The 14,788-nt window shown below is 33.4% G+C and overlaps 1 protein-coding gene and 1 pseudogene across 26 annotated transcripts in view; one reads left to right on the forward strand and one right to left on the reverse strand.

The window, feature by feature from the left end:
- Positions 1 to 14,788, reverse strand: part of SOX6 (SRY-box transcription factor 6) — a 588,321-nt gene that overhangs the window by 211,856 nt on the left and 361,677 nt on the right. The gene's annotated exons all lie outside the window — the stretch shown is intronic.
- LOC102151396 lies at positions 1,476 to 9,410 on the forward strand (annotated as a pseudogene).

Consider the following 14,788-nt stretch of genomic DNA (forward strand, 5'->3'; position numbering starts at 1 on the left):
AAAAACAATTATAAATATGTTGAACGGATATCTGCAATTTGTTTCCCCTACACCTACAAGCTTAAAACAAAGTTGAACAATTTTAACTACTCATTGACTTTATAAAAACAACACATTCTTACCTGACACAACTTATTGACACGTTTCCAACATATCTCTAATCTCTTTTAAAAATGTTGATAGGTTGCTTTCTGTCTTTTCTGTTTCTTTTTTTCTTTTTTTGTTTTTATTATTATTTTTTCCCAACCTAATTTTTCTCTTTTTAAACTTTTTATTCAAATTCCAGTTAGTTAAGATGCGGTGTAATATTATTTTCAGGTGTACAATATAGTGATTCAAAATTTCCATATAGCACCAGGTGCTCATCACAAGTACACTCCCTAATCTCCATCACCTATTTTTAAAATTTTTTTCATTTAAATTCAATTGAGTTAACATATAGTATATTATTAATTTCAGGGATAGAGTTTAGTGATTCATCATTTGCATATGACACCAGTGCTCATTACATCAAGTGCCTATCACCCAGTTATCCCATCCCTCCACCCACCTCCCCTCCAGCAACCCTGTTTGTTTTCTATAATTAAAAGTCTCCTGTGGTTTGCTTCCCTCTCTCTTTTTAACTTATTTTATTTTTCCTTCCCTTCCCCTATGGTCATCTGTTTTGTTTCTTAAATTCTACATACGAGTGAAATCATATGGTATTTGTCTTTCTCTGACTGACTTATTTCATTTAGCATAATGCTCTCTAGCTCCATCTGTGTCACTGCAAATAGCAAGCTTTCATTCTTTTTATGGCTAAGTAATATTCCACTGTATTTATTCTTATCTATTCATCAGTTGACAGGCAGTTGGGCTGTTCCCATAATTTGGCTATTGTAGATAATACTTCTATAAACACTGGGATGCATGTGTTCCTTTGAACTATTATTTTTTGTATTCTTTGGGTAAATACCTAGTAGTATAATTGTTGGGTCATAGGGTAGTTTTATTTTTAACTTTTTGAGGAAACTCCATACTGTTTTCCAGAGTGGCTACACCAGTTTGCATCCCCACCAACAATGCATGAGGGTTCCACATTCTTGCTAACACCAGCTGTTTCTTGTGTTGTTTATTTTAGCCATTCTGACAGGTATGAGGTAATATCTTATTATCTTTCTGTCTAATGTGCTGGGATTCCAGAAGTACTCAATTATTATGCACAAATGACATATTTTATTTTTGTTATGTTCTATGACAAAGACAATTTACCTGATCACTGTTTTGGCAACAATAACAGACATAATCTTCTGAATTACTTGATAATGTTATTTGTCTTTCAATTTGTTTACTAAGCTATTTCCCCAGCACCTAAACCAGTTCTAGACACATAGCAAGTCTTCAATGAATACTTATTGAAAGGAATTCTATTATATGAATTAATTCAGATAATTCATCATCCAAATGAGGACATTTGTTAAATGAATGGAGGCGCTATGAATGACTACATCAAGAACACAGGTGTAAACCAGGCAATCCCAGGTATGCTCAAACATAGTCTTAACATATTCTCACTTAATGTCAGTTTCCAAACAATGTTACATAAATAGAACCCTAGAGTTGATAAACTTCATAGAAATTCCATGAAATATGGAATTTTATACTGTTGGTAAGCCTGAAATATGGTTGATGCAATGTTATAGAATAACTGGGCTCAACTCATCACTTTTGAACACATATAGAAATTCAAAATAAATAATTATAGGTATAACAGACCTATCATCTAGAGTAAACTTAACAATATAATCTTAAGTCTTATAAAGCTTGTACAAATGCTCTTTATTTGCCAAGTATTTTGAAGAGAAATTTTTAATATAACATTCACAGAAATAGTTTTCCGTGAAATGTAATTCCCAGTTAAAGAGATATAAGGTCATGCTAATTTTTCTCATTTTGAAGAGACAAGCTTATAATTTTACTTAGTAATTAACTAAAAAACACAAAAATTTCCATCTATAAATGATGAGAATATTAAAATGTCTAAATCTTATAGCATTATATCATAAATTTTAATTTTGATATTAAGTACATGTTCTTTCATATGATAAATATACAAACACATAAATCAATGAAAAACTTGTATTTGCTTCTGAAGATTCTAAGGCCTTGGGTTATACCAATGAAGAAATAATGAAAATTATTTTAAAGGAAAACTAATGGAAAATCTTGTCTAGCATAAAGTAAAATAAAACTTTCCCTCTTTATTTTAAGTTGAAAATTCAACCAAATTTTTGGAAATACATACCAGACTTTTAATCAACAAAAGCCACAGAGTCAATGGCCTTTGAGTAATTCTATGGGAAAAGTATTTCCCCCAGTTCTACAAAACAGTATTAGAAAATCTACATGCTTACAATCATTCCAGAGAGTTTACAGTTAATTTTCTAAGAAATTAACAGCAACATTGTTTACCAAATTTCTTCCTAATATAGAAAAATAATTAATTCCCAAATTATATTAATAGGAGTATGAAAAGAAACCACCTATACCTCCAGAACTGAGCTACATTTGAGTCCTAAACTATATTTTCAAACTTATGCATAGGCAGTTCTAACCAGACATTACCAAGCATAGTGGGATTAAAAGGGGTTCTAAATGAAATTTAATTCTTACTATGATTCTATAATTGGATGTAATTTATATAGTTAATTATAAAGACCATCAATAATTAAAAAACTGAAGGGTCTAGGGGTGCCTGGATGGCTTAGTTAGTTGAGCAACCGACTCTTGATTTTGGCTCAGTCATAATCCCAGGATCCTGGACCCTCTCCCTCTTCTCTCTCTCTCTCTCTCTCTCTCTCTCTCTCTCTATATATATATATATATATATATATATATACAATCTTAGAAAACAAACCTGAAGTATCTAAATCAGGTGAAGATTTAAAAGGCACTGAAAAAAAAGCAAACACCAAAATACAGTAAAATCTACTCTATGTGATTTGGGAAAAAAGTTTCTGCCATTCCTTGAGTTTTCAGGCATCCCTTTATAGGGATACCTGAGTTAAGTTGTAATAGTGTTAATTCATAGTTGTAAAAGTTACATCTGAGGCAGCAGAAATCCATTTTTTAAAGAAAAAAAGTCTAAGATACTAAGGTGAACATCAATTAAGAAATTTCAAAACTGTAGATCCAAAGGCAAGTGTTAAACCACTACAATGCTAGTGTAATTAAATAGATATTTGGTGTGAATTTGGAAAGAGCCAATAAGAGTTTACTCTGGCAACCCAAGAAATCATCATCAAGGTGAGGTGATATTATTTTTACTATCATTCATTATCATTATAAAGTAAACACCATGGTAGAAATTCTACCAAGTTAGTAACTCTACCAAGATAAAAGTTTACCATAAGGAATTATTCAGTATTAGGCTACTCATTTTAACCTTCTTTCTATTTGAGTTAGTAAAGTGATACAAGTCTATCATGAAAATAGCCTTATTTAGTCTAAAAGTTTATTGTTAAAATGGATATATAAAATTATTAAATATTTAGTTTATATAAGGTGAGTAGACATGAATGATAACATTGTTTCAGCTAATCTGTACATGAAAATAAGCTCGATGTAATATAAGTCAAAACAACTAAAAAGGTACTAGAAAGTGCTTTTACATACATTACATTTTCTGAACCTTAAAACCCCCTAGTAAGACAGCTATCATTATCTTCATTGCCAATTTACAAATGAAGAAAAAGATAGGGAGGACACAAGATTTACTTAAAATCACATAGCCAGATCTTAAACCTTAACTTCAAAACTATTTATTTTCCACTTCAAAACAGCCAATTCTTCTAGACTAATATTCTGAGAATGTATTTTCTTATCTTGAAGTTTCACAGCTCTCATCAGCATTAAAGTAACATTGTGCTTATTTTCCCCAGCCTGAAGTCCCAGGTTGACCTCATACACTGGAAAACAGGAAAACTAGAAGGGAGTGTGTGTGTGTGTGTGTGTGTGTGTGTGTGTGTGTGTGTGTGTGTTGGTGTATATGGATATAGCTTAATGTATTTTCCAATTTGAACATAAGCAAACAATTGTTACAAAGCTCATTGCCTAGCTGAGCTTTTTAAGGGGAGAAAGGGAGCATTATGAAAGAAAGAAAAAAATATATCACATTTTTCCCAATCAACCCAGTTTTTTGTTCTCCATATTTTCCATCACTGTTTCTACCACCGTTAATCTACATCTGTAGGTGATCTGTCAAAAATTCACCTTATCTATTAGAAAATAATTTGAAATGTCTTTTTTAAAGTATACTTACTTAAACAATCACAGACTCAGAAAATCAATGTTGTAAAGAATCAAAGAAGTCATTCAACAACCAAGTTTTACAAATCAGGAAGTTGAAAGCCAGAAGGGGAAAGTGATATGCCTGATGTCAGAAAGGTAATTCAAGTTATGATGAGACCATAGAAGTCCTGATCAGAACTCCTTCCACTGTAACATGCCACCTTTTAAAAAACCAAATGAAGTGTAATCATCCACTTTAAACTGTTTTTGGAAGATGGTTGATTTCAGGAATCATTTTCCTCAATCCACTTAAAAAGTAATATTGATTCTTCTTTAAATGCATTTTCACTTCCTCAAGTCTATCAGGTAATCTAACAATAAGATGCTAGTCAATGATAGAAGCAATCAATAAGTAAATATCTTAAGAAGTACAACTTGCTCGAGGATACTAAGACTTTCACTCTGGAACCTCAGCATACAAGTTTTCATATGGGTTGGTTTAAAGAGATTAATCAGAGTTCAAATGACACCTTTTCAGAAACAGCGAATCAGGATGTTTCATAGGTAAAACAGTTACATATGGACTTGGCAAGATTTCAGTGCCCACCATTGATCAAATTTAACAATTGGAATACTATGGACCACAAGAATCTTTGCATTTCATTGGCCCATGTATTTGAAAACCTGAGCACCTGCAGGGTTATCCAGATCCTAATTGCCTTTATTTTATTTTAATTTAATTTAATTTTATTTTTTAATTTTATTTATTTATTCATGAGACACACAGAGAGAGAGAGAGAGAGAGAGAGAGAGAGAGAGAGGCAGAGACACAGGCAGAGGGAGAAGCAGGCTCCATGCAGTGAGCCGGACGTGGGACTCCATCCTGAGTCTCCAGTATCATGCCCCGGCTGAAGGTGGTGCTAAACCACTGAGCCACCCGGGCTGCCCCCTAATGGCCTTTAACGCTCTGGTTTCTCTTCAGATCGCATAAATCTTTCGCCTTTTACTAAATAAGAGCAAGAGCTATATAAAGAACACTAGTCTTAAATTCCTCAGGATAAAAATCTATGTGTTAAAAATATTCACTGAAACAACGCTGATGATAGTGAAAAACTGAAAACAAATGGAAAGTCCAATTATAGTGAAATGAAGTGAACAGATCTATCTACATGTGGGTGCTGATCACACAGAGGCAAATCAGATTTTTAACCAATTTTAGGAAAAGCCTCTAAAAAATGAAAAAATGCCATGTAATAATGTTAAGTGAAATAAAAGTAGCATAACACTGTGAAAAAACAGGCAGAACAAAAAGATCTGAAAGGCAATCTAACTTAAATCTGTTTTTAACTGGCAATTTTAGCATGTTTTCCTTTAGTATGATCACATACTATAGATGTCTCTTGATAACACAAGTTAGGGGCACCAATGTCCTATGTTGTTGAAAATCTGCACGTACCTTTTTTGTTTAGTTTTTATTTAAATTCTAGTTAGTTAACATACAGAGTAATATTAATTTCAGGTGTACACTATAGTGACTCAGCACTTCTGTACCACACCGTCCGTGATCATCACAACAAGTGCATTGCTTAATTCCCATCACCTATTTCACCCATCCTCCCATCCAGCTTCCCTCTGGTAACCTCAGTTTGTTCTCTATAGTTTAGAGTCTGTTTCTTGATTTGCCTCTTTCTCTCTTTTTCATAAAAGGGATTTTTAAAAAATCAGTGGATTTTGGGAGTGTAGGACAACAGAAATGCAGAAATTTGTTAAGATTAACAGATAAAACTCTCAAGCTGAGGTCAGGATAAATCACATAAGCATATATTTAGTAAGAATTCATTGCTTGCTAGTATATAGAAAGTCACAGAAATAGAAAAAAATAAAATTCAAACATAGTATGATGCTCATCTTCTGATTTGCAAGGTGTGTAATAAGAAATAGTAGAGTATATTAAAAATTTTGATTATGAAGTTGTATAGTGGAAAATGACTGGATTATAAACCCAGATATCTGGGTTCTAGTTTTAGTTTTGCCACTTTGTGGAAGTGGTTTTCTGGGCCTCCATTTCACCACTTGTAAAATGAGGGTGTTGGACACTTCTAGTTATAGGTTATAATCTAGAAATATTCCATGACTATAGACTCTCTCTGAAATTTTAATTTTTTTTTATGAAAATCATTCCATCTTGCCTGTATCTGTAAAGTTCATTAGCATCTTGGTAGCATGAGAAAAAAATCATTTATGTGACCACGAACTTAAATGTAAACATATTGTGGACAGTTACATGTGAAACAGGATTCAAAATGAAGTAAGTATTGCTAAGAGAGTCATTCAAAACAGAGTCAAAAGAACAATAAGGAAGTAGAGCTATATGCATATTTCCTGTTTCAACTGTCGGAACACCATGAACTTTGACTTTTGTCAATTACAATTTGTCATTTGCAACTCCACCACCTCCTTGAACACATCCTTCCAAATTGAACTGAAATAGAAATAATGGGAAAGCCTATCATCTAAATAGCCAATTGTGTATTACATAGTTTAAATTTTGCCAGCACCAATCATAATTCTTTCAAAATAAGTTATGTAACCTCATGGTTTTTGCTTTTATAAAACTGCGTTCCCCCCTCCTAACTCCAAGCACACCTTAAATTTCAGAGGATTCTGTGTCTCCTAAGTTATAATCCTTAAGACTACAAATAAACTCTGGTTGCCTTACAGCCACTTGTTGATTGACAAGACATCTATACTCATTAGATTAACATCGTATTACAACCCAGCACTAACTATTTAGATGTGATTTTTTTTAAGTTAACTTTGAGAGTAACCTCACCACATTTAAAAACCTCCTTCTTTTACAATGTGACATTAAAATTAACGTTAGTTTGGCCAGCAAATTCACTAACTCACAAAATATATTTTTGTCTCTTTATGTTTACAAAAAAAAAAACTGGAATAAAAGAATACGTAAGTTGAACTTATATCATTCTGTAAATGAAATATAACTTAATTTTTGACTTATCATAGTTTCATATGTAAGTTTACAGGTTTTGTTTATATATTTTAGGAATATATAGGAAGCAGTATGGAGATGTGTTTAAGAGCATGGGCTCTGGAGCCAGATTGCCTAGTTTTAAAACTTAACTGTAACTTTAATCTTACTGATCTCTTTTATAAAATTGGAATAACAACAGAGTATTGTATACATCAAGTAAGTTAACACAAGTTAATACACATGAAGCACTTCAAACAGTGATTTCACATAGTAAATATTGAATAAATACTTGTCAATATAGTCATATAATGTCTATTATTAAAAATCCATTTTAGCATCTATCCTGGGGCACCTGGGTGGTACAGTCAGTTGGGTGTCCAACTCTTGGTTTCAATTCAGGTCATGATCTCAGGGCTGTAGGATTGAACCCTGCACTGGGCTCCATGTTCAACATAGAGTCTACTTTAGATTCTTTATCCCTCTGTCTTTGCCCCTGCTACTCATGTTCTCCCTCTGGAATATAAATAAATAAATCATTTTTTTAAAAAAAGTTTAGAATCTATCTCAACAGTGAATAAAAGTTATATGATATACAGAAAAGGAGACAGAACATAAAGACTCCTAACTCTGGGAAACGAACTAGGGGTGGTGGAAGGGGAGGAGGGCAGGGGGTGGGGGTGAATGGGTGACGGGCACAGAGGGGGGCACTTGACGGGATGAGCACTGGGTGTTATTCTGTATGTTGGCAAATTGAACACCAATAAAAATAAATTTATTATTAAAAAAGTTACATGATATAGAATTATGATATATTTTATTCTAAATGTTTAATAAAGTTCTAATATTAGACATTTTCATTGACTACAAAATATCAGTTTATTCCAACATCCACAAGGATGAAGATGGTAGTTGGAAATTCAGGCATGGTCCCATCAATCACCCAGTTAAACTTTTCAAAGGTTCTCCACTAATAAAGCCCAGACTTTTTTAAATGGCTTACATACCCCTTTATGATCTTGTACTTGTTTGCCCATCTAACCTCATTTCTCACTTTTCCTGTCCAACTTTAACACCTGCCCACCTCAAACACAAACGCACATGCACACATTATTTTCACTAAAAACGTAAAATTCCCCAGAAAAGTAATTTCACTGTCACATTTTCAGGTCTCATCTATTCATATTGCAAACATTCTCCCACTCATTTTTTTCTACTGTAGTGTTACTTTAAAAGTGAGAGCTGGAAATACGCTAATCCTTAGCAATAGAGGAATGGATAAACAAATTATTCTTCATTGATCTGGGTATGTTATGCAAACATCTCTGAAGATAATGTAAAGAATTCATTCATTCAATTAAATATCTACTGAGCATCTTCTATGTATTGTTCTAAATTCTGCAGATTAGTGAGAAAAACAGACAAAAGTTTCATCCCTCAAAATGAGATAAATCTATATTAAAGAAAAAAAAGCAAGCTGCAACATTTTTATTTTAAAAATTCCATTTTTAAAATAGGCTAGCAGGGGCTAGAGCAAAGAGAGAATTTTATGTTATAACTTTATATACTTCTATATTCTGTTGTACAATAATGTACAGTGATAAGTGATGCTATACAATTCTTAGAACTATTAGGGACAAAATATCTCAACACCCACACTCACCATACACCCAAGGAAGGTGTGTGGAAGGCCCCATTCCCCATCCATCTTGGCTGCAATGCAATGAGACTGTCTAAGGCTACAGGGAAAATTCACCATCACCATTGACAGAGAGAACAATTTATGGCTTTGTTCTTTTCTTAAGCTCCCAATTTGGCTACGTACCATATGTCATAAGGGCTTTTATTTCTGAATCTTGACTAAACTCCATGGGCTAAATCTAATGTCCTCAAAAATATTGGGCAGTTTCATGACCTGTCTATCTCTTCATTACTACAGTAATGGGTTATGTACTATCATTTGGAATAAACATGATGAGTAGATCTCCATTTATCTTCATTCATACAATCAAAGGTCAATAATATGCTAATAATCAACAGCAGAAGAAATACCAAGGAAAAGATCATCTCAGGATTAAGAGATATTCTATTTAGTGAAGTCAACCAAATGTTCTTTCTTGCAGTCAAATAACTTGACACCAAAAATTGAATTTGATTAAGACTAACACCAAACATTTAATATGTGTTTGACATAATAATTTTGACCATAATTATTTTGACTATCTTTCTTATTAATACCCAATACTGAAAGGTAAAAAACTTAAGTTGAACTTGAGTTCCATTAATATCATTACATGTTCTCAAATATTTGTTATTAATAGACAGACTAAATAAAATCATGCATTTAAAAAAAGAGTAAAATATCTCTCACTCAAGGGCACATAATTGTTTATAAGTTATTTCTTCCTAACATAAAGAAAAAAATTTCTGCTAAGAATCACGTAAGGAAAGTTAAGGGAATGGGATTTGAGGTGAGAAGATATTTAAAGAAATTAGGTTCCTTCTAAATTAATGTTTTAAATAATTGTGTGTATACTGAATAATAATCAAAGATTTAAAAAATAAATATATAACTTTTTCGGGGGAGAAGTTTTGTTCTCCTCACTACCATTATATTTACATCTATTACTTGACCCATACTTTTCAAAAAGCATTTTGAACATCATCAGGGTCCACTTTTATATGAATGCTATATGCATAAAATTATGTTATAATATTACTATGATCTTTTTGTCTTTTTCACTGCATTGGCATTTATGATAAAGATGGAAAGCCAATGATAAGTAGAATTACTAGTGCCTTATCATAAATCAAGCCAGTGACAGAATTGTACTAGTTAGTGGTCACTGAAGTCTTTGTAACCACACATATGTATTTTTTTATTCATTTTATTTTTTTCCAAGATTTTATTTAAATTCAAGTTAGTGTATAATGTAGTATTGGTTTCAGGAGTAGAATGTAGTAATTCATCACTTACATATAATACCTAGTGCTCATCACAAGTGCACGTGTACTTTTCTTAATGTCAGTTTCACTTAAAAACTCTTGATTTAAAAAATAATCTTATTAAATATCAACTTACAGTATACTTTGTAATTAATAATTATTTAAATTTTTCTTAATTTCTAATACTAAATGTGTCAATAGACAAAAGCCACATAAACAAAAGTTCTTTGGGTCTTCATTAATTTTTAAGAGTATTAAAATAGACCTAAAATTGCTGACCTATATGTAAACAATTCTGAGACTCTAGTCTTATCAGACTACAAGTAAATTGAGTTAACTGCTTTCCCAACTCCAAAGACATAGGAAGCACTCAAATATGTGCTAAATGTAAATGATTCTCAAAACTATTCCAGGAAAAAATATAATTTAAGAATGAATAAAAAGCATGAGTTTTGAATTAGAGCTGAGTTAAAAACTAGTTTTATGGTTTTGGACAATTTTTTATGCTTTTTCTGAGCCTTTGTTTGTTCATATATGAAATAAGGTTTATAGTATCTGTCCAGAATAACTGTTGTTAAATATTGATAAGCAAATATTTTTCAATATTGTTAAAAAAGAGAGTGAAGATATAGAGCAGTTTGAACTCTAATACGCTGCTGGTAGTAATGAAAAATGGTGCAGCTGCTTTGGAAAATAGTCTGCAGTTCCTCAAAAGGAACTGGGTCCATATCAAGAGGAATGCAAACATACATCCACACCAGAACTTATATAATGTTCATTGCAGCGTTATTCATAATAACCCCAAAATGGAAACAATCCATGGCCATCAACTGATGAGTGAATTAATAAAATGTGGCATAGATCCATATAATGGAATATTATTTGCCCTTGAAAAGGAATGATATACTAATATCTGCCACAATATTGATGAACTTGGACAACATTGTGCTAAGTGAAAGAAGCTCATCACAAAAAAACACGTATAATTCCATTTATATAAAATATCCAGAATAAACAAATCTATAGAGATAGAAAGTAGATTGGTGGTTACTTGGGGCTGGGAAATTTGGAGAGAAATGGAAGATGACTGCTCAATGATAAGGGATTCCTTTGGGGTGATAAAAATATTCTCAAACTGATGGTGATGATAACTGCACAACTCTATGAAAATACTTTTAAAAAACCTGCTGAATTATATTCTTTAAATGGGTGGATTTTATGGTGAATTATATTTAATAGAGACACTGCCAAACAACTAGCAAACAAGGATGCAAAATGCGTGACACACATCAGAAGTTCAATAAATGGTTTCTTTGTCTTGGTAATAAATGATGTGTCTTTCAAACTCCACTCAGAAACCTAAGACACATCACAAAGGTTAGAGCAGATTCAGTTAGACTACGGGAAATAATTTATATATCAATGGTCAACAAACAGTATAATGCATTAAACAAAGAAATTCCTGTTTACAGGGTGCCTGGGTGGCTCAGTCAGTTAAGCATCCAACTCTTGATTTTGGCTCAGGTCATGATGTCAGCATTATGGGATTGAGTCTTCTGTTGGACTCCACACTGGGCATGCTTGGGAGTCCTTCTCTCCTTCTTCTTCTCCCTCTCCCTCTTCTTTTCCCCCACCACCTCATTCATGTTCTCTCTCTTTCTCTCTCTGAGAAATAAAAAAAGAAATTCCTATTTTCTTGTCTAGTTATTCTTATTGATATAATAGAAACTGTCCCTTTTTAAAAATTTCTGTGAAAGATGAATGAAAAAAATAGGATTGACCTTCTAAGATTCCTTGCAGTTGTGTAATACGAACTGAAATTTAATATCTGAGTTAAATTTTGATGTCTTAATTGAGGCTTCCTAGTATGTTTCAGGAAAAAAAGCAGAAAATCTTGTATTTGAGATATGAGAAAATTGCTTAGCAGATAGTTACTAACAACTTCCCTCAGTTAAATTGCCATTAATGAAAAGAAATAAGTAATCTCTATCTCATATTTCCTCTTTGTATTAAAGAATAAAATTATTATATTGTACAATAAAGTTTTGGATTGCAAATTCATTGAATATAAAGGTTACCTTGAAAAATATCCAATGCATGCCAAGAAGAATCATACTAAGAAGCAAAACACACTCTAGAACTATTGTCTTTTTCAATGGAAACAAAATTGTCTACGCTCTTGCCTACTTGAGTTAAAAGAGGTATTTTTGATGTTCAGTTAAAAGAGGTACTTTTTGTATCTGAGTTTCAAATTTGAGATCTGCCTAATGGCATAAGTGATCAGACGGATATTCTGATCTTGAGGCATAAACTAACTAGAACCTCCATTCAGAAGCAGAAGCATACTGGAGAAGCCAGGGTGAGAAGACAGAAGAATAAAAGCAATTTCTCAGTCTTCACTGACACTCATAGGCTTCTCGTACATCTTTTAAATTCACTACATTCATTCAATCATTCATTGAGTAAATATTTGTTATATACCTTGGGTCAAGCAGTGAACTCACACAAACTGTTTTCATGCAATTTATCTTCAAGTGGGGAAACTCAGATAATAAAGAAATTAAAAACTAAAAAGTATATTAAGATACAGCAAATGTTATGGGGGAAAAAAAGCTAAGTAGGTAGAAGAGGTTCCAATGTTAAATAAGATTGTCATGATAGGATTCTCTGAGAATGACAATTAAGCAAGAACTTAATTAAGCAAGAGCTAGATAAATGATCCAAGAGAGTATTGAGGAGTAGAGCATTCCAAGAAGAATAAACAACAAATGCAAAGGTCCTGAGGTGTGTGACTGTTAGGGGAAATTAGTAGGTAAAGAAACCATGAGTAAAAAAGAGCAACAGGAAGAGGTGATATTTTGATATAGCAAATATATATTTGGTCTTCATCGCCAGTTTTAGCTTCAAAAATACTTGAAATTCCCTGAGTAGTAAGAGTGAGAGGAGTGTCTATCGCTCATAATAAGCCCCTCTCAACCCCACCTGAGTTTATGTTTATGAGGTGATTCTTAATGAGCCCCTACATAGTTCCAGGATATGGGCTGCTTGCCAGAGGAACCAACTATGTGATTAGAAAGTTGGAACTTTCAACCTTACCCCTGACCTCTGGGGAGGGGAGAGAGGCTGGGGACTAATTTAATCACCAGTGGCCAATGATTTAATCAATCATACCTATGTAATGGAACCCCATAAAAATCCTGAATGAAGACAGCCAGAGAACTTTAGAGTTGGTGAATACATCCTTATCCCAGGAAGGTGGAGCTTCCCATACCCCATGGGAAAAGAAGTCCTATGCTCAGGACCTTCACACCTTGCCCCATATATCTCTTCATCTTGCTATTCATTTGTATCTTTCATAACAAAAAAGTAATAGTAGAGGGTTTACCCAACTTCTGTGAGCCATTAAAACAAAAAATCAAGCTGAAGAGGGGGTTTGGGGAACTCCTGATTTGTAATCAACTTGGACAGAAGTGTGGATGAACTGGGGACCCATGACACATAATTGGTGTCGGAAGTGGACAGCAGTCATGTGGGATTAAGCCTTTAATCTGTTGTGTGGGCAGCCTGTGCTAAATCTGTTTTTTTTTTATATGAAAATTGAATTAAATTGTAGGATACCCAGTTTGTGTCCACAGAGTGTTGAAAAATTGTTTGGTGTGGAAAACTCACATTTCTTTGGTGAGGGCAGTGTTTTGAGTAGAGAAACAGCTTTCGTTTAGGAGAGTAATAGAAGATGAATTTAGAGAAGAAGGAGAGGGTCATATCTATCTTGTAGGACCTTTGGGCCATTGTAAGAGCTGTGGCCTTTATTCAAATTAATATGGGGATCCATTAGAGGCTTTTCAGACAAAGAGTGATAACGGTTTAACTGACATTTTAAAAGGATCCACCTTGCTTTTCTGTGGAAAACAGATTGTATGGAGACAAGGGTGAAAGCGTAGTACAATAATCCATGCAAGAGAGATTGGTGGCCTGGACCAAGTAATGGTAGTGGCATTTAAACTTGGGTAATTTGAGAAGAATTAAATATTTACAAAAATATGGAGCAAGTTTTAAGGAAAACAACAAGGGATAGTGATATACCCAGGAGCTAGTTATAGAATGAAGCTGTTATCATACTGAGGCCTTAAAGCATATGGGAAAAGGATGGTTGCTGGAACCTAGAGAATATAGTTGTATGGACAGGGTCATGAAAGGGCCACCACCAACCTGCAGCAAGGAAAGAGCTGTGAAGAGGAAGAGGACACCAACCTTACTCTCCCCCAGCTCTCCTGAGCCTCTCCTGGGTTGACCCCAAATGGATGTCAAAAAGAGAGGGAACTCAGTACTGTTCTCAGTGCACAGAGTGAATTTAAAAGGCATAGAGAAAGATAAATGGAAACTATTTCTTGTAGCGAGGAATCAAGGTTAACTTTAAGGTTTGTGACCTCAGGACCCAGGGCAGAGTTGCTTTTTAACTGAGATGGGAAAGAATTTAGGTACAGTAGATCTGGGAAAGAAATCAGGAATTCCATTGTAGACATGTTAAATTTAAAGTGTTCAAGTAGAAATGTATAGTAGAAGACTGGATATATAAGGTTT

This window comes from Canis lupus, chromosome 21, assembly GCF_011100685.1.
Source record: "Canis lupus familiaris isolate Mischka breed German Shepherd chromosome 21, alternate assembly UU_Cfam_GSD_1.0, whole genome shotgun sequence".
Lineage (NCBI taxonomy): Eukaryota > Metazoa > Chordata > Mammalia > Carnivora > Canidae > Canis > Canis lupus.